The 19313-nt window shown below is 33.1% G+C and overlaps 1 protein-coding gene across 1 annotated transcript in view; it reads left to right on the forward strand.

The window, feature by feature from the left end:
- LOC118184976 (prolactin-releasing peptide receptor-like) overlaps window positions 1-19313 on the forward strand; it is a 396902-nt gene that overhangs the window by 89702 nt on the left and 287887 nt on the right. The window contains exon 2 of the mRNA XM_085817523.1: window positions 13205-13343. The gene's annotated coding sequence lies outside the window, so the exon portion shown is untranslated. The remainder of the gene's footprint in view (window positions 1-13204; window positions 13344-19313) is intronic.

A 19313-nucleotide genomic window follows, 5' to 3' on the forward strand; every position in this document is an offset into this window, starting at 1 on the left:
CGTTTATAACAAAATCGGGCACTTATGCATTTTTACGCATGCCCTTTGGGTTGTGTGGGGCCCCATCAACATTCCAGAGAGCTATGGATATTGTTCTAAAGCCTGTCCTAGGAAAATCGACTTTAATCTATCTAGATGATATAATTATAACGAGTAGTACGTTGGAACAACACATTAAAGATCTAGAAGTTTTTAAATTATTAAAAGAGGCCGGTCTTACAATTAACGCCTCAAAATGCAAGTTCGCAACTAAAGAACTTAAATATCTCGGTTATAAAATTTCGCAAAAGGGTATAGAAACGCAAGGTTCAAAAATAAAAGCAATCAAGAATTTTCCACTGCCCAACACCGCCAAGAAACTTTCTTCTTTTTTTGGGTTATGTTCTTACTATCGGTCTTTCATAAAAGATTTCGCTAATATTGTTGAACCACTCTTAGTAATCAAAAGAAAGAGAAGTAAATTTACGTGGCCAGCGGAAGCAAATACAGCATTTGAAAGATTAAAAGAAGCGCTCATCAATGCCCCTGTTTTAAAATTCCCGGAGGGGGACGAAAACCTGGAAATTGCAGCAGATGCGTCGGACTATGCGGTGGTTGCGGTTCTTATGCAAAATAGCCATCCCCTGGCATTTTTTAGTAAAACGTTGAATCAGACACAAAGGAATTATACAGCTACAGAGAGAGAAACATTAGCCGTATTAATGGCTGCACACAAATTTCGAGTTTATTTCGGCAAAGCGCCAGTAACAGTCTTTTCGGATCATGCGGCTGTTGGTAGACTTTACTCGGGGAAAACCCTAACGCCCAGGTTAATAAGATGGGCTTTAAAACTCCAAGAATATAATCTCAGAATAAAATATAAACCGGGTAAGGAAAACAATGTAGCTGACGCACTTTCTCGTATAAAACTGGACGATGAAGGAAATGAACTTAAATGCGCTGTGGTGACTTCAAAAGTTTTAGATTCTAGAGATATGATTATCACTGAACTGAAAGCTGATCCTGAATTTGGAAATATCTATGCATATTTGAAAGACCCCGAAAGCTTTGAGCACACAGATATCGATGCGATAAGAAATAGAGCAGAAAACTATGAAATAATAGATAATTTATTATTTTATACGAAAACAACAAACGAAAATCTCGAGTACAAACCAGTCATCACAGCCTCGCTTCGATTAAGCATTTTGAAGGAATTACACGACGCGAAAACAGCGGATCATTTAGGGGTGAGAAAGACTTTAAAAGGGTACGCGAGGCGGTATATTTCCCGCAATTATACAAAATAGTAACGGCGTATGTCAGGTCCTGCAATCAATGTCAGTTAATAAATGATATTAATTACAGCCCGGCCGGGTACTTAAATAGCATTCGCGCTACATTTCCGAATGAAATTTTAGGCATAGATCTTCTTGGTCCTTTCCCCCAGAGCGAGTTAAATAAAAATCGTTTTCTTTTATTAATAGTAGATCATTTTTCAAAATGGACAAAAATTGTTCCACTTAAACGCGCGTCAGCCAATACAGTCGCAGATGCATTCTTATACAGATACATTTTAAAATACGGTACACCGATAAAAGTCATTAGCGATAACGGTAAACAATTCGTTAGTCAAATATTTGAAAACATATGCACTGGACTTTGCATACGCCATATCAAAATGTTTCCGTATAGACCACAGGCAAACATAGCAGAAAGAGTGAATAAAAACATCGTAAAAATAATTCGCAGTTACGTGAGCACACATCACAAGCGCTGGGATGGCTACATAAATGAATTAGCTTATGCTTTAAGAACGGCAAATCACGATACTACGGGAAAAACCCCAGCAGAATTATTTTTAGGCAGAAAGTTAATTACACCTTTAGATAAATTATTCTTTGTGCAACAAAGAGAGCAAGAGTTTAAACAGAAAGATGTGCAAAAACTTATTGATCAGGCGCTTAAAAGCTCGGATACGGCAAGAAATAAGCAAAAAGTGTATTGCGATAGAAAACGCCATGAAGAAGATTTTAAAGTTGGGTATAAGGTATTAAAGCGGAAATTTTCCTTATCAAGTGCCCCAGACAATTTTACGGCAAAGCTAGCTCCAAAATTTGAAGGCCCCTATGTAATTCAGGAAATCAAAGGAGTCGTATTGTACCTTAAGAACGAGAGAGGGGAGATCTGTAAAGCAAGTTCCGACCAGGTGAAAAAATATTATAATCCAAATGATTTTGAAATTCTTAAAAGTTTCTTGCAGGACTCAAGCCTAAACGAAGTAGAAGGTCCAGAAATAACAACAACTGTTCCACCATCCAAGAAGCAGAGAAATGAAGAGAGACCTAGCCCTTCTACAACCCGGAGGACGGTACCAAAAAGAAAAAATGAAAACTTTCAAACTGCAGCATTTAAGAAAAACAAGAATGCAAATCCACCGCGTAAAGAAACCTTGGTAAAGAGGAAAACACCACCTACAACGTATCGCAGTAGAAATTATACATCAAGGAGAACGCTCCCAGGGCCAGAGAGTCAGGTGCAAGCAAGGCCGCCGTTCCGGAAACTGAAAAGACAGCAGGAGGAACGAAAATACCAGGAACAACAGAAGAAATTCAAAAAGGACTCCAGACCGGAGGATGTCAAGACCAGCCGTCCAATGGAAAAACGAAAACGACAACAACCCGACGATTACTCCGCCAAGAGGCCAGCATGAAGAGGACGCAAAAGAAAAACTAATGTGGACGACACTCGGAGGTCAGTAAGGAGAAGATTGACGTCCATGAAACCTATAACATGGGAACAATTTTGCCAGAAAAGAATGACGGAGTTTCAATCATCGAAAAACTGAAAGATAAGTTAAAATCTTCTATAATTTTTTTTTCTTTTGTTCCGAAATGTTATGAATAAGTACGAAGTTCTATGTTTTGACGAAAGTCACTATGTCTCGGTTGAGACTTAGTTTTGTTTTACTTTATTTAGCTAAGGCAAAAGTATTATATTCTTTAAGTATAAAAGCTAAGAACAAGCATTTTCTGTTGGTCGAAAGACTAATTCTGTTATGTTAAAGCCAAAATTTGGCCGAAGAGAAAAATAACTTCGTATTCTTGTATTAATAAGAATTTTAGTTTCAGTGCCGCCAGCTTGGCGAAGAATGAGTAAAGTAAAAATTTATTTTCTCTTATTCATTTTATGGTAAATTGTAAAAATCATATGTATTAAAATTTTGTAAATGTACGTAAATACTTGAATGTTATGTAAAAGAAGAATTTAGTCTAGAAGCATAAAATTTTAGATGCTAAAAGTAAAATGCTCAAAAGCAATGAATTCAAAATTTAAGTATTAAACTGTAGATAAAATCATGCTTTAGAGCGAAAGCCTGCATGTCTAAAGATGAATGAGGGGGAAGTTAGAATGAATGTGTTTTGTAGGGTTCTCCACCTACACTTGAATTTCTAAGAATGTTAAAGTAGCTCATCGAGTTGTAGAATGTCGAGTAAGGTGTGTCTATTTGGTCGTTGAATTCTAACAAATCATGGTGGTTAGGGAAAGTGTTGTAAGACTAAAACACGAATATTCCCGTTTGACACCACACATGGTGGAGAGCCAGGGTAAAGTTAATTTAATGCTTGAAAAATTGAATGAATGTGAATTAAGCAGTAACTAAGGAAAACGAATCGTTTAAAAACAAAAATTTATTCAGTGTCAAGAAAGTGTAAATTATAATGTATTTAGAAAGATACTGATACTTATTCCTTCCAGATGCTGGAAGGAAAAGAACAAAATTGATTGATGAAGTCCAGGAAAAGTTGCTGTAAGAAGAGAGATTTATAAGTATCGACAGAAATTTAGTATAAAATTTGTTACATAAGATTTTTTTTGTGTAAACGAGGCTCTCGAGAGTTAGTTCAGAATTATAGAAACTTTTCAACAGGTCGTTTGTAGGACCTGCTTCCAAGTTTTCCAAATTCTGGAAGCGGCAAATGTAGGGTTTATATTTATTTTAACTAACATTTATTTTAAGTTTAAACTATCTTTCCTGTCAAGCCTTACTTTCCCCTGGAACTGCCAATGCCAGAGTACGTAAATTTTAGTAGAACGCGCAAGGATTCAAATTATCAGAGGAAGTATTCTGAGTTAAATAGAAAGGAAACGAGTTCGAAGTGTGCTGTTCTTACTTCACGAGCGCGGAGGTAGTTAGCCAGAATTTGAAGAACCCCGCGTTTCGGCCTGTGTGCTTGCCTTAGAGAATTGTTAATCGTTCGACGTGATATTCAAAGTTTGCTGAATTAGCAGTGGTATTGTAAAACGCGATGAGGTCAGTTACTTTTAGAGAGCCTCGTAGTTAGAGTCTTGGTATTATTTTCTTTTCAGGTTCTTATTTTTATTTTACCGCCGGGTCGGCGTAGTTTGTGGGCGTCAAGAGCACGCAATTGTAATTTATTACTTTGAATAAAAAGGGACTTAAACCCTTAGCAAGACTTTTTTCCAGTTTCAACAGTCACCTCTTGGTTGCGTGCAAGTTGGAGGCGCGCAACTCTACAAGTTAAACCGAAACAACTAGAAAATATTTGACTCAAAATAATCTGCAAAATGCTACTACTAGTACTGACGGTTTTTGGTCAAGTTGAAAACGAAACTGTGGGAAATTTATTAAATTAATGAATTGAAAAACACTGCATGTATTCTCATTTTATATTAAAAAATTTCTGATATTTTATATTGTATGGGATAAAAATAAAACTACTTAGAACTCTAAAAACAAATTAAGTTACCTTGTTTGTAATATATATCAAAACCCTCAGTGCGAGTGTCCTCATTCAATAAGATTTACCTAAATATTAACGAGCAGTGACGGAGCATACACTATAATCAAAACTGAACAGTCTTTACAAGTGAGGGATTAGAGATAAGTATCATATAGCTATAATATAGGAATTATTTACAGATTTTAGACAACAAACAAAAGGTAAACACTGCGTTTATCTTCGCCTGTTTCTACGAGTCTCCCAAGAAAGTAAATAGAACCTCTAAGTATCTTTCGTTTGAAGGAAGAAAACGATTAATGCCGCTACCTTGGAAAACAGCAGGCGACATACATTTCGAGAGGAATCTGTAAGAATAATGAGTGTTTAAGAACAAACTTAGATATCTTTGCTTCTCTAATGTAAAAAATTAAAATTTTGCCATAAACATTATTGTTCTATAGTGTATAATTTTTAAACCAAATCTTAATAATTACTATTTTTAATTTAGTTTTATGAATTTATTTTAATTTGTATTAATAATTAGTATTATTAATTTGTAATTAATTACTTTTTAATTTTAATTATCCCCTGAATTTGACTGTTACCGAGACTATTTTTTTCTTCTTTCTTTCTTTTTTTTATTTCTTCTTTCTTCCAAATTGCAAAAGCGCAACATATAAAAATTTAAACTCTTTTAAGAATACTAAACATTAACTGTAATTTAAGGAGAAATATTATGAATGTTTTCCTTCTAACTTATAAAATTAATTTAAATCTTATTTAGTTAACACTAGCATTCCGGTATTTCGGTTTACATCTAATTGCGGTGTGGGGCCATTTTGAACTTAATTAATGGAAAAAATCGAATGTTTTAAATATTTTTAATAAAATATGTTATAATTTAGATTACAGGGTTAACACTTTTAAAAAATTGCTTTATTATTTTTTTTTATTCTACAAAATTTCATGACTATTATTTCTCTTTTATAGCATAAACCACTAGTAGTAAAGTTATATATATTACACAAAAACGTTTGCACGGCTGACTGTGCAAATATAACTAATTCCTTTATCCCTCAATATATGTATTAATGCAGATAAATCAATAAATTGTCCGTGAAAATACTTCTTCGCTTAGAATAAAAGGGCTCAGTTAACTGATAAACGACATTCTCCTGAACAGTTTCTTCAGAGAGTCAGCTTTCATTTTTGTCCGAATAAGAATAACCACTTACAAAGAATTTTGCTTTTACATCAACTGAAACCAAATTGTTACGCCAACTTTATTGTTTTAGTAAATACTGTCTAAAGTACATCTTATTATTATAGGAATAACAGTTCATCAATTGTAATATTTTCGTCTGCTTTGTGACACAATAAGCAATACTTGATAAAGATATTCTTCACATCTGAAGCCACAGCAAATGGATCAGTTTGTAATATTTACGATCTAATTGACTATAAGATCAAAGTGCAAATATTTCATTACGTTTTAGAATCTGTCCTTACTATTGCCTGGCACTGCTTCACTAAATACTTTTGTGCACCAAGATCCTGACCATAAACTCGAAACAGAAAATCCTTTGACAGCCAAAACGCTTCAGTCGTACATTAGATCATTACAAGAGCTTAGCTCATCAAGTGAAAAATTCCAATTTAGATTTCCTCACTTTTGATGTGCCTCGGTTTCGAGGCATTGCTGTATATGAAGCAATGTTTTTTCGTTGATTTAAAGTCTCGCTTCTATACTTTCTTTCCTATCAATTACTTTTCTGTTAGCCAAAGTAGTTGTCTCACCGGCTTCCCGTAAAACGTTTTCAGGTCTTCCAGAGGAATTTGCCGAAAGAACTACCCTTTTCCCAAATTGTACCATCATTTGCAGTTTCTTCAGCTTTTGACTGATTTTCTTTATTTCAAAATATCAAATTTGCCTCTTTTATTATTGGGCTATGGCTTGTTACATGTTTTGCCTTTATTTATTTATTTTTTTTTTTTGGGCTACTGCTTCCTTATCTTTGACTAATTCTCGTATTGTTCACTATTAGTTCTTGTTCAAGGCTAAATCTTGAACCGCCATAACTACCTTTTACTAGAATGTTATGTTTGGAGTCGATACGAGGTGGAAATGATAGAGGAATGTTTTGTTCTTCATCAAGATCAGATGGTGAATATTATCGCAGTTTAGTTTTGAAGGAATAAGAAACCCTTCAACTGATGAATCGGATTCACTTATAGTTGGATTAATGCAATCTTTATCAGATAAAATAGAATAAATTTCTGTATTATGTTTTTTACTGGAACTCATTTTTGAGCCAGAATTTATCTTGAGTAATTCTTGTTCTTTTTAGATAGTTATTTTCTTCCAACAGTTCCATGCAACATGATTGAAAGAAAAAAAATTACAACAAAACAAATGATCAGAAGCCTCGAACATTTGCAAATGAAATGAAGGTCTGGTGCAGAATAAAGCGAAGAACTCACTAAAACATTAAAATAAACAAGAACTCCGTTTTGAACTTTACCATTGTGGGAGGAGAGGCATACTTCTGTTTCAATCAGTCTTCGAATAACATTTGACATGAAAATCGAATGAACGCCCAAACAAAGGGTGTCAAGATACTACTACGCCAAACCAATTAGCCTTTTACTAATTAGGGAAGAAGAATAGCGAAAACAACTAGCCGTAATTCTAGGTATATAAGATTTTATATAAAATTAGTCATTTAAAACAGGCCAATGAAATTAACTCAATCTTAGTATATACTTCGGAAAAAAGTAAAAAAAAAAAATGATGAAATATTTAAAAATAAAATAAAAAATTACGAACAATTTAATTTCGTTTAGGGTCAACATGACGGGTTCCGTAATTATAATGTTAAATTCATTAAAAACGAATTGGACTTGAAAAATTTGCACTGGAAATGACGTGAAATTTAAAAACAAAAACTTATAAATCTAAATAAGATAAGAATAATTGAATTCACTAAGGTACTTTATGTAACCGATTCTCAGTTATACTAAATTAAATCATTTATATTAAAATTTGTATTATTCTATTTTTTATTAATTTTTAAAGACATTCCTTTCATATTCTTAAATGATAAAGCATCAGAATTTGATTAACAAACGTAGGTTGTGTGAGGAACAAAATTGAACTCTTTAGAAAATATTAAAACATATTGAAAGGTGTTTTTGTTTCTTTTCCTTATTGACGAAGTCATTTTGCAAAAGCATTTATTTCTATTTATAAGCTTTTCATCGTAATTGCCCTCTTTTTTCAGTTTAAAAATTAACGCGGACATGCTGTTGTTCTTGTGACTGATATTGCTCGTCTGAAATCATTATAACCCCGAAATTCATTGTGGTAAGAAGGCAATATTGCGCCTGTCGTTGGCAGGAGCCTTGAACACCATACGGGTGACAGCACGACTTTACGCTTCCAATTTTGAAGAAGAGCTTCCTATTGGGAATGGATCAGAGAGTCTCCCACCCCTCTTACCCTACTATCAATCTCTCGAGAAAACGTTCGGCTTGTCGCATGTTTAGAGTGCCCTTATGCCCCACAGGCACTTATACATTTATAAAACTGATTGCATTTTCCGGATACGAACCCGGGCCCTTCGGTACGGCAGTCATAATTACTAACCACTATCCTGGTTTGGCGGACGTGTAACACTTTGCACTAATCACTTAATAATATGCTTTGCAGTTACACTGCAATCAAACGAAGCAGTTTGGTTAAAATGAGTATTTGAGAAAAAAAGATCTTAATATTATTTCTAAATCTTTTTCATTCTTACGGTGTATTTATTACATTTTTTAATGTAATTTGCCTGAAATTATGATGTAAAAAACCTTATTAATATTTGGTAAATCAGTTAATAAATGAATTTTAACCTGCGTACTGAAATGTAGAAAACCTTTCAAGTAATGAGAGGAGAATATTTCCTCTGACGTAGAGCTGAGGAATCTCTCTTTTTATTCTTATAAATTATTCATGTGAAACACACTTTGCACATAAAATATTAAAATAACACTAACAGTGAAATTAAATATTAAGATTTTTCACTTGATATTGTAAAAACAATAAGCAAACGTTAAATTAAACACCGAAATAATATATAACATATTGAAAAATGTGTAAAATATTTTATTAAAATAGCACTTATTCTTAGGTCTGGATTGGTTAATAAAATAATATTTATCTTAGTTTCTGAGAAATTTTATTAGTCACATTGAAAGGCATATTTTACTAATGAAAAATTCTGTTATTTATAAACCTAGAAAATTTGGTTTCGTTTAATTTCGATAAGACCGCAGTAAAAGGAGTCAAATACGTAGAATGTTCCAGGAAAAGTATGACCTTTATCATGTTTCTGAAATAACAACTCTCAGAAATTATGTACAAGGCAAGGCATTAAACTGAACCTTTTATAAAGTAAGATACCATATTTATTGTACATAGTAATAAATACAACTCAACGCAGTTATGCAAGTCAACCTTATGAATTTACAAAGTAAGTCTTTCTTTTTCAATACACTGGAATAGAAATGTCTTTTATAACAATTGAGACACTGCTGCAATCTTTCACACGTACTTAATCTGTCGCAACATAGAATAACTCAAAGAATGGTAAATGGTATTTTCACCATGTATTTCTTAAAGATTAATTTTTGAAATTTAATGAAAAATGAAAGGACCAATTACCATTTAAGACTTCGAAAACACGCTTAAAAGACAATAAGAATTCAATATACAAATTCAAATAGCTGTAAATGCCTAGGGACTAATAAAGAGCGTGTCAAAATTAGAATAATTTAATTATGCGCATAATGTATTAAAAATAAAACTGCATGTAATGCTTCTATATCTAAATCCTTAATGGTCATTTTAATCTGAGAAAAACAAACCAGAATTATACTTTTTTTACAAAAAACAGCTAAGTTTTGACATTTTTTTGAAAACCAAAATTTGAATTTTTTTTTGCTTTGAAGCCGAAAATTTGAATGTTTCTTTCTCTAGCGATTTTGGGCATGTTTAAGAAAACTTTAGCAACTTCCCGAGCAGTACATGTTCATGAGTATTTTAGTAATAGTAATTCATAAGTCACCCAATTTCCCCTAGGTCATAAGTTCTAAGTGGTTAATAGATCACCACATACACTGAAATATTGCAACAGATTTTAATTTATGAGGAACTTGTTAAAACTCTGTCTGCGATAAGCCTCAAAAATAAGTCATTGTCACAGTCACAAATTACTTTTTAATGGTACATATCATCTTAGTGTTGCTAATTAATGCAAAAGTTACAAAAACATTCCTAGACTTACAGTAGTATGAATGAAATAAGCATATTTTCGGGAAATGCCTTAGAAAAGCGACACTTTAATAAAAGAGTATGTAAAAATTACATCATCATCGCGTTAATGGAAACACTAATGCTCCAACTTCTTGAATAGTTTTGTTTCTTTGTAGGCCTTTTAGTAATGAACTACTTAAAGACAGTGTTAAATACTTTTAATCTTTTATTCTCCTCAGCAAAGACGAAAAATGGTTAAAACAGGGTAATGGAAGGGAAAATCCCGATAACAAGATTTTCCATAGGCACTTTAAAGGGTTTTTTTTTTATTTATTCCTCTTGCGTTGCCTTAAATCGATAAAAAAGAATGCATTGTACTGAAATAAGCTGATCGGACGTTAAGTAAGGAAGAAACATGTGGCAAATTTTTTTGCTAACTTTAAACTACTATTGACGTGGAAATTGATGGAGGTTTATTCAAACGTCTTTCAGACTGATGAAGGACATTATGTGCTATAAAACTTTACTTCACAATGAAACTAACCTCTAGTAATTATTCGCGCGTAATTGCACTAGTTATTGTTCAAACAGTTTTTTTAATCTCCCAGCATTTAAACCTTTTGTTAATGAAAAATTTTTAAAGAATTTTATACCCAATAAATGTTAATGCGATGTAAGTAAAAAGGAAAGCATTATTAGGAACTTAAGTGTTTCGGGAAGACACTAATTGCTCTATAATGTGTTGATTCTGCTTAAAACAAAACAAAAAAACTGAGTTTTACAATTATAAACATAAAATATGAAGATGATCCTACCAGCAGTCGAGCGGTAAAAGCCGTGGAACGCTGATAGCTCGTTAAGGGGTTCGAGTCCCGGCGAACTAACTGGCTGTATGAGCGTTTTTGTGGTTTTTCCCATGTGTAACATGGTTAGGAACCAGGTTCCCTTAGAAAGACCTTCACGGGGTATCCCTCTCTTTCCGTGTAATGCCTATGTTTAAGGGCGGAGCATGTAACAAGAAATTTTAAGTCTGAGAGCTTTCAGATTTTATATTACGCCCAAAGAAGCATTTTTTTAAACTTTTTGAGTATTATTTAAATTTATTTATTATCATGATGTCCGCACTTAAACCACAAAAATTCCAATTCAACAGCACAATCACAAAAAATATTTAAAAAATGCATACCTTTATAATTTCCGATAGATAGACTCGCGTGCTGGACATAATAATACATTTTTCTGTACAGTGTTGCCATTGCTCGGTTTGAAATAGCTGAGTCTGTTAATAAAAAATTCGTTAAGTTTTACAAAGTATGAAATATATGATAAAACAAATTCGAAATTCAAAATTCGGGCTTCCGAGTGCACATGTTCGGGCGGAGGTTTACGTTATTCAAAATTTAATGGCTCTAGAACCGTCGTTTTTTCACAATGAGAGAATCATACATATATTCATGTTCTCCTGTGGAAATGGTAAACTGTCACAAAATATTGCTTACAAACAACGCTTTTTTGAGCTAAAAATGAAGACGAAACAATTTGCAATTTATTAAATTTATAATCTTATATCCGTGACTGTATTTCGCTTTGTTTCTAGTTAAAACAAAACAGTTCAGTTAATAATTGGCGGCAACAAGTATAAAATTGTTATAAGATGGTAATTTGTGAAGTTTGCCATATTGTCCTGAAACCTATATTTTGAAAAAATTCTTAGTGAAGCGGAATTTCCCGGTGAAGTTCCACGCCGAATTTTAGAAAATGTAATATCTGGCCATAATTTGAGACATAGAATCAAAATATAAAAAATACTGGTATGCCATTTCTGAAAAAGTTTGATTTTGCGTCAAAATGCCTACGTTAGAGCAATGCTGTATGTAAATTCTATATATATCCTAAATCGTGCTTTCGAGACATAAAAAACGCAAAGTAAATTTCGTTAATCTTTCCAGGTTTGCCACAAAATATTGTCGTCCTGTATCATATTTAAATAAATTAAATAAAGAAGAATCTGCATGAAAGTATGTATGTTTACCCCACTGCGAAAAAGGAACGGTACCCACAGCCGTCCAGTCTTGAATAACATATACCTCCACCCGAATATGGGAACCTGGAAGCTCAAATTTATAATTTATTTTATTATTTATTTCATATTTTATAAAACGTAAACGAAATTTGATTAACAAACTCAACGCTTTCAAAGCGAACAAAGGCAACAATGTATGTAAAATGATATTTCCATATACAGCGCGCAAGACTATTGCATATTCTAAAGATATGCTGTTTTTAAATATTTTTTAGCTCAAAGGGAAATTACCGAATGCTCTCAAGTTGTGTATATGTGTGTGTGTGTATATGAAAAAAGCGTCCCTTTGGGCCGTATTATAAAATCTTAAAAGCTTTCACATTTTATTCTTTCCTCGCTTTCTCTTTTCTCGTCTTCTTGATTTATATTTGAACCGCTTTCTTTTCTCCTAAGAAAATGTATCGCATATAATCAGTTAGTCATGTTCATAAGTGATGAAGACAGCTCATTGTTTTCTGAGTTTATTCATAGTACTTAATCGATCTGTGACTAAAGCAACAATGTAACTCCGATTAATATTAAGTCCAAATTATTTTTAACTTCTACAGCTTTAAAGTACTTTCAAAGGAAAAAGACTGAGAATTCTTGTATTCCAAAATTTACTTTCAATTGTATAAATTAGTTGTAAGTAATCTTTAAACAAAAATTGCTTAAAGATTTCGAAACGTTTTATAAAAAAACATAGTCTCTGTATACTAAGCTATAACATCCAGAACTAACGTTAAATTACTGAACGAGAAACTCCAAAATAAATCATATCATAGTGAAATTCGGCATCTGAAGATCTGTATACACAGGTGCCGTCTGTTTTTAAGCAATGAAATAGTATACTAAATTGCAGCCTCCTCCTAACTTTATCAAACGCTGATTAGTGGTGTCTTCATTACATCACGTTGTTCGTATTTTAAATGTGTTATGCCTCTACTACCGGACGAAAATATACAACTTTTGTCTCCTATTGCCTATCATACAAAGTTACTTTTCATAAATGCATTTATAGTCAGTCTATCAGTAGCAACTAGTTGGTTTACTAATTTAATTAAAGTTCTTTTTTATTGACCATATGTAACCGTAATTTTCTTTTTCGTTTAATTTCAGACTAGAACATACTTCACTGTCCTCATCTAGTTTGCACTTCAATACATTCACGCATTCATCTTTCTCCACAGCCGTCTTATTAACAGTTTCACTTCCAAATACAAATTAAAGGATCTGTTACCCACCCATGGCACATAAAGTAAGTGACAGTTTGACATTTTACGTTACATTTGTCAGAGGTGTGTTAAAATAAATGCCAGATAAAATTATTTGACTCGCACATCGTTATATTAATTTATAGTAATATCAATTAAAAGTGATTATTGGTTCATGATTTATGAAATTGCTGTTAAGGTCTTAAACGAAATGAAACAATCGATGATCAGTTCTTGCCAGGACGAAATGCCATTTAAAACACCCATCTCTCCAAAATGTCATTGCAAAAAATAGTTTACAGATTTCTAAACGCTTTATGAAAAAACGGATTCTCTATATACTAAGCTACCTCATCCGGAACTAACGTTAAATTACTGAAACTGAAAGCCCAAAATCAGTCGTTATATCAACTTAGTGGAATTCGGCATCTGAAGATATGTATTTAATTTCGTAGTAAAAAAGGTTTCTTTGTACTTTTAACATTAAGTTATTATTCTTAATCAACTCTTTAATTATCACTTTGATCAAAGCCTGACGACATCTCATAACTTTGGTAATGTACTGCTTACTATCTTCCAAAGCGTCAGCAGAAGCAAAACTCTGAGATTTAGTTTAAATTTACCCTAGAATTTCATGTCTATTTCCTTTGTTTACTGACCGCACAAACTTATTTATGTCACAGAAGGATGCATTTTCACTTCCATTTCTTGTCAATCCATGCAAATGAAAGATTTTTCTACAGTTCAGGAAGAGTAGAAGTATTATAGCAAATAAATGGTCAATGACAGAAACTCCTTCGATCAGAAGTCATGTTTTCAGAAAAGAGGAAGGAAAATCGTATGAATATATATCATGTAAAAGCCAGTCTTGGATTCTGAATAACATATTCCCTGTAGAAAAAGTAGTTAGAAAGTTATTGTATAACACTGTGTTAGAAATATTAATTTAAAGAAATTTTAGTTTTTTCTGGAAATGCCTATTAAGCCAAAAATTTCGGAAATGGGAACCGTTGAAAAGAAATTCTATTTCAACCATTACCACAGAGCATTGCGTTCGCAAAAGATTGTAAATAAACTGCAGTGAAACCTACATACGTCATTTCTGCAATGTTGTCTTGTCCGAGGAGTCCGTGCAGAGGAGTCAAATAAGACCGACAGTTTCCAGAACAGCTGAAGCAACATCAGTAATCTTCGACGAATAGAGGAGTTGGGGACAAGGTGCTATATCTATACTGAAGAGCTTGGCTAAAATAGCAGGACATTCGAAGAGACGCTAGGGAGAAAGTTGGGTATCAGTACAGTGAGGACAGCTATTATAATTTCGCTGACCATCAGAGGATATTTTCATTCCTTTGAGGAGTTTTGTTATCAGTCTGGCTATGGTAGTGAAAATGACACGTTTACAATTGAGGGCAGAATGGAATTCTTCTTGATTGATTTGGAGGTAAGACGCCGGATGGCTATTGCGTCAGCATCGACAAGGGTTAAGCTGTTGGAAAGTTGAGAACTATTTCGGGCGTTTTTAGTAAGGCCATCAGCCTGCTCATTTCCGTAAATATCAACATACGCTGGTATCCACTGCAGTGTGAAAGTCCTTTGGGCTGCAGTAGTTTGGTTCATGAGCATGATAATGTCCTAGGTAAGTTGAAAGTTGCTCCTTAGGATGTCTTGGAGCGCAGAGAGAATAATAAGAGGCCACTGGATTTCTGGATTGCCTCGGAAAGCCTTTTTGATGGCCACGAGCTTGCGGGTATAATTTGAGACAATTTTCCAACAGTTATTTTATGGGTTTCAGATTCACCATTAGCATAAATGCAATTACATGCCACTGCCACCTCTATTTCTGCAATGTAAATTTCTAAAGTTACTAATGGACCTTACTTCTTTCAACAAAGCATACTCCACACTATTATAAAGCTACTCTAATTTGCATATACCCTTGTTTTTACGATGTGTTTAGATTTTCATACCACTTCTTCCATACGCGATCTCCTCGATAGAACTAAATAAGTGGTTCTTCCGACACGACGTAAGCCATTTATGGTTTTTGGCAGTACTCACTGGAGCATTATGCAGCATTACATAAATGCGAGCTAAAGGAATTACGGGAGAAGTACCATATTGGTTAATTGCATGCAATGCAATGTATGCAGTGTTATTTGTTAATTGGTTGCTTAAGTTTTGCCAGAAATTATACTTGATTAACGTCATGATGTAGTTATACGTAATATAGTAATGTCTCAATTGAAACACACAGTCGGTCTCATTCTTATACGACCTACTGGAGTTTTCTCTATTCAGGTGCAACTGATGATTATTCAGTATCTAAATATTCCAATTCTATTCTCGCTACGATTATCTAATAGACTCGAAAACATAATCTATCTCGAAAGTAAAGGGCTCCTCCTGCAAAAGCTGCCTGCGGTTAAATGGTGATACATTTTGTAATCAATGTGTCTACTAAGCCTAAACTGAAGCACAATTCCTATGGCAAATAACTACTCTTCCTTTTATAATTCTATTCTTAGAGTTTTCACGACAACCAAATTCCTGGTAATAAATATGTTCTTAATGTTGCAGCACTTGAATTTATGCTTGAATAAAACTTACTTATTGAAATTTATACCTGACTAACTTAAATTGAAACATAATTGAAATTTAGAACTGAATAGAAATTGGAGTACTATATGACATTTATTGAATACTTAAGAGAAAAATAATATTATTAACAAAATGGGAGGTATGCAGAATCTTGTGGAGGCTTTCCGAAAGAAATTTAGCCTTACATAGAGAGAAAGCTTTATGTAAAAATCATCAATCCGACCAAAACAGAGTCCCTTCAGAAATAACGGTGATTTTTGGTGTTTAAATACTTTCATCCTGTAAACTATGATATTTCCCCAATGTGTAATTTGTTAATTATTTTACGCGAGAGCATGCTCTTTAATTTTATTCTTTTTGAAACAAAGCAATTATATTTGATGCATGAGAATATTAAATATGAATCTGCAGCTAAATCATAATTTGTTTAACTCGTCATATTTCGCTAAACCCTGCACTGCCGTTTAAGTAGTTTGGTTTTACTGTTTTAACGTATTTCCTGGATTAGTTGGGTATCACAACTAACAATGATACAACTTCACAATGACTTAAAAACAATCTCAGTGTGTCTGCACACAACTTTAATTTGAATAAGAGATTACTAGCGACCAGATGTTCAACTCTCTTGTGATGCGTGATAATCATATCTCGATGTCATCTATTGTGCATGACATTTAACAAAGAAGGAACGAAAGAAGGGGTTTGGCATTTGGTTAATTTATTTGGCTGTTTCTCTTGCGGGCTTTGAAAATCATTTCAAAGCTTACTTTGTCAAAGCTTCTGAGAGCGAAAAAATGTGTGCTGCTGCAGATCATTTAATTCAGTGTTAATTTATTTAGAAAAAATATGATGTGTACACCACATGACTTCCTTGTACGGGATATTAAATTATACTCATTTTTTCTTGCATTTCATTTAAACTTATTAGATTGAATTAAACCTACTTCGCCGAACACCGCATAAACCAAAATAGAATAAATGCATTCTTTAAAATTCATTTTGTTTACCATAGCGACACTCTGGCACTAGGTTCACTTAACAGTATTATATTTCGTTCATATTATAAGTTAGAATGCACAAAATTTATATCATTTAAAGAATTGTCTAATCGTTGCCACATAGTCTATTCAAATACTATAATGAAGCTAGAACGATGTATAAAAGAAATTAAGCAAACGAAACAAAAAAGAAACAGTTTTCACAGACGATTGAGTATTTCTCATTCAATTAATTCAGTTTTCACTTCGCGACAAGGCAGAAATACATAAAAACTCAAAATATCTGTATTAAAAATTACGAAGTAAATCTTAAACGCTTATTTCCTCGAAACAATTCCAGAAAGGATTAAGCATGATTTAAATAATAAATGAAGGCGTTATCTTTGTTTTTGCGAAGCTAAGTTTCTCTAGATTGGCAACAAATCCGCTATCCTGCTGTTTCAAATGTAAAAAAGTGCAATGGCCACCATCAAAAACATTATTAGGCTTAGCGGCACATAAAGAATTTTAAAATTGTTGATAATTCTAAAAATATCGCATACAGATTTACTAAAGGCATAAATACCTTAACCGGAAGATAAGAACAACATAATTCAATCATTTTTAAAGCAAAAAATGTACAATTTACAAACATATAAGAGTAAAGAAACTCAGATCATTGAGCCGGGTAACAGAGTGGATCTATATATAAATATATTTATATACGTTTGGCGCGGCTGATTGCAACCAAAATACGAGATGAACATCTACATGTTATAGTAGTCCTATATTCAAAATTTCAATGTTCTGAGGCTACTCATTTTTGAGGTATGCGAGATACGTACGTACGTACGCACGTACGTACATACGTTCATAATTCAATCATTTTACAGACTCCACAAATCATACAGACTCCACAAAAAATTCTCTTCAGAATTCATTTTAAAACAGTTTTATAATTTTTTTTTAGGAAAAGAGTGTTTTATTCGTTCCTTACGTACAGATATCACGGAAAAACATCGTTAAATTGCATTTGAAAGAGGTCAAAATGGGATACTTTCGTTGAAATATGCTGCCTGAAACTTTTCGCGATTACAATACTTCCTTTTTACTTCGTACAAGGAAGTAAAAATACTGTTAAAACAAAGTGAAAAATCTTTATTACGAAGATACAAGTCAATCCATGAAGAAAATATAAAGACCTTGCGGAACATATAAGGAACAACCATATAATGAATAACGGAGCACATAAGGAACATATTAGCTCCAAAGTATAAATATATATGATGCTAAAATTTATATTACTTCACTGACTGCGAGAAATGGATGGTCTCACAAGAAGAGCAACATTGCTGGATATGCTTTTACAAAGCAAAAAAATGAGTTTATTGCATATAAACAGGAGTCATATTTAAAGACACAAAAATGAAAACGAATGGTATCTAAACACCATAACTTATGCACGAAGTACTAGACTTTACGTACGTAAACAAGATATATAATAATATTTAATTCTGACCCTTAAATGTTGAGGAAAAAGTGACATCTTATTTTAATGTATTTTTAAAATGATGGACTACTTACACCAGATGAGTTTCTACAGCAGAACAGCTTTCACAATAAATTAAAAAAAAAAAAAAATCATCACTTACATTCGATCAAACGTGATAATATTTTATTCGTACAGAGATAAAATAGGCGAATCGAGAACCTTGTATTCGGCGTAATTTTGTAAAATCCCAATCGATTTCGAGGGCAAAACGCGTTCCCCTTCATCAGGAGCAAAAAATTCAACAAAAGCGAGTGTCGATCATATTTATACCCTCCAGGCGACCACTCGAAGCGCCGATAGCGCCATCTGTCGGCGGTAATATTAACGAAAAATGAAGAGTTCAGTTAGTAGAATTATGCTCTTTTTGTTTGGCCAATGTAACTTAAGCCAAACTGACACGATATGCTATAAATTCTCCAAGAATTAAAGTCAGAAATAGAATTTTTAAGAAGCGAACCTCAGATTATATTTATAGGCGAAAACACAACTTGAAAATTTAACTTGTGTAAAATCCGTGCATTTTTTGTAACTGATAGAAGGATGAAATGGAAGCACAACAAGGTTATTAATGTTATTTCCAACATCAGAACGTTTTCTTAGATGGCACGAATCAAAACAATTTGAAACGCTCTCGAAACAATTTGAACTATATTTTTGCATGACATTTGTACGTATGGACCGAATAAAGGACTGTTTTTGCCAAAAAAGATTGTACATTGGATTTAAAATGTATTAAAAAGAGATTTTTTTTTCTTGACATCTGTACGTGTGTACTTGTATGTACGTACGTATGTATGTATCTCGCATAACTCAAGAACAAGTAGCCGTAAAGCTTTAAAATTTTGTGTATGGAACTGTTACAACATGTAGTTGTGCACCTCCCT

The sequence above is a fragment of the Stegodyphus dumicola genome, chromosome 5 (genome assembly GCF_044657685.1).
Source record: "Stegodyphus dumicola isolate Sdum_Otavi_A_Nest chromosome 5, ASM4465768v1".
Lineage (NCBI taxonomy): Eukaryota > Metazoa > Arthropoda > Arachnida > Araneae > Eresidae > Stegodyphus > Stegodyphus dumicola.